The sequence below is a fragment of the Macrobrachium nipponense genome, chromosome 23 (assembly GCF_015104395.2).
Source record: "Macrobrachium nipponense isolate FS-2020 chromosome 23, ASM1510439v2, whole genome shotgun sequence".
NCBI classification, from domain to species: domain Eukaryota; kingdom Metazoa; phylum Arthropoda; class Malacostraca; order Decapoda; family Palaemonidae; genus Macrobrachium; species Macrobrachium nipponense.
The window spans coordinates 68315655-68318154 of record NC_061090.1 but is presented as its reverse complement, the minus strand read 5'-3'; the positions used below and the strand labels follow the sequence as shown (position 1 = coordinate 68318154).

The window sequence follows — 2500 nt, the reverse complement described above, 5'->3', positions numbered from 1 at the left end:
AAGTCACCTCTGTGATCGCCCATAGCGACAGAACAGGCACTGATTCGTTAAGACAGCAATTTTGATATCACACATTATTCCAACAGCCTGGATATGGGCTATAATAACAATTGAAAATATCTCCTCATCTTGAACCTTCTCCCACTCCCGTGTATGTAATTGGTCTGCAGCTGCAACTGCAATTTCACAGACTCGTGAAACACGCTGTAGAAAGGCAAAACGTCTCCCCGTGGAAGACAACTGACGATTTCTGTAGTAATAAGTGGTACGAACACCAACCTGAAGGAGTGATAGAAAACGATCAGGCAAAGATCCTCTGGGACTATGGTATCAGAACAGATAGGGTGATACGTGTAAATAGACCAGACATGATGTTGGTTGACAAAATCAAGAAGAAAGTATCACTCATTGATGTCGCAATACCATGGGCCACCAGAGTTGAAGATAAAGAAAGGGAAAAAATGGATAAGTGTCAAGACCTGAAAATAGAAATAAGAAGGATATGGGATATGCCAGTGGAAATTGTACCCATAATCATGGGAACACTAAGCACGATCCCAAGATCCCTGAAAAGGAATCTGGAAAAACTAGAGGCCGAAGTAGCTCCAGGACTCATGCAGAAGAGTGTGATCCTAGAAACGGCGCACATAGTAAGAAAAGTGATGGACTCCTAAGGAGACAGGATGCAACCCGGAACCCCACACTATAAATACCTCCCAGCCGAATTAGAGGACTTTGATAGAGCAAAAAAATAGAATAATAATAATAATAATAATAATAATAATAATAATAATAATAATAATAATAATAATGCTAAAAGTCCTTCCATCTCCAAACTTCCTTCCCTAAACGGAATCCGAAATACCCACTCTCCTCTCTTTTTCCGCCCTGCACGGAGCATTTAGCTTTCTTCTTCGGGGACCCCGAATTTGCATTATGTCAAATTTATATCCCTAATCTCCTCGAGCGCTCTACCTCTCGCGCGAGAAGGATGCGAGAGGAACTGAATCACAGCCTCGCCTTGGGTATCCTTTGCTTGTTCTTCTGTTTGACTTATCCTGGGTTGTTGCGGTTTGGATATTCGCGTGTGTGTGTGTGTGTGTGTGTGTGTGTGTGTGCGTGTGTGTGTGTGTGTCTTTAGGTGTGTGTAGGTGTGTGTGTGGGCGTGTGCATTCATGCGCATGAAAATGAATGTGAATGTTTGTGAATATATTCCTTTAATTTTATTAAATTCTCTCTTTCTATTTTTTTTTTATCAGTTCTTTACGAAATCCTTTTCATTTCATTTAGTTTTATTGAATTCTATTTTTTAATCCCTACAGATTCCTTTAATTTTATTAAATTCTCTCAATCTTTTTATTTCACTACAGATTCCTTTAATTTTATTAATTCTCTCTTTCTATTTTTTTATCAGTTCTTTACGAAATCCTTTTGATTTCATTTAGTTGTATTGAATTCTCTCTTTTTTAATCCCTACCGATTCCTTTAATTTTATTGAATTTTCTCTATTTTTTTTATTTCACTACAGATTCCTTAATTTATTAATTCTCTCTTTTTTAATCCCTACCGATTCCTTTAATTTTATTGAATTTTCTCTATTTTTTTTATTTCACTACAGATTCCTTTAATTTTATTAAATTCTCTCCATTTTTTATTTCATTGCAAGTTCCGTTAAATTCTCATTCTTTTCTGCAAACTCATCTAATCATATTAAATTCGCTGTTTTTTTTATTCTTTGCAGATTCCTCTAATCTTATTCAATTTTCTTCTTTTAAATTCTCTATAAATTGATTTAATTATAGTAATTATTTTCTTTTTTTATTCTTTACATATTCCTCTCATTTTGTTCATTTGTTTTATTCCCTAAAGATTACTGTAATTTGATTAAATTCTCTCTTATTTGTTCACTACAGATTCCTTTAATACAATTTTTTTAATTCTCCACAAATTTCTGTAATTTTATCAAATTCTCTCTTTTTTTTTACCTGATAGATCATCGTCAGTCAAAATATTTTCTCAAAATCTATTAGATTAAATTCTCTTTGTTTCTTTTATTCGCTACGAATTCTTTTCATTTTATCAGATTCTCTACCTGATCATCGTCAACCAAAGTATTATTTCAACATCTATATTATTAAATTCTCTCGCTTTAATTTTGTTAATTCTCTAGGAATTCATTTAATTTTATCAAATCCTCATTATATTTTCTTAAACTTCTCTATCTGATTATCGTCAACCAAAATCCCTTCTCAGTATCGATATCAAATTCTCTTTATTTTTCTAATTCTCTACGGATTCCTTTAATTTTATCAAATTCTCTCTTTAGTTTCTAAACTTCTCATCGTCAACCAAAGTATTTTCTATACAAGTATGTTATAAACTTCTCTTTATCTTTTTTAATTGTCTACAAATTTCTTTGATCATACCAAATTCTCTCTCTTTATTTTTTTAAATCCACTATAAATTCTCTTCATTTTATCAAATTCTCTCGCTATTTAAT

The 2500-nt window shown here is 32.7% G+C and overlaps 1 protein-coding gene across 1 annotated transcript in view; it reads right to left on the bottom strand.

The window, feature by feature from the left end:
• The window catches only part of LOC135198097 (nephrin-like), a 61886-nt gene that overhangs the window by 40293 nt on the left and 19093 nt on the right, over positions 1 to 2500 (bottom strand). The gene's annotated exons all lie outside the window — the stretch shown is intronic.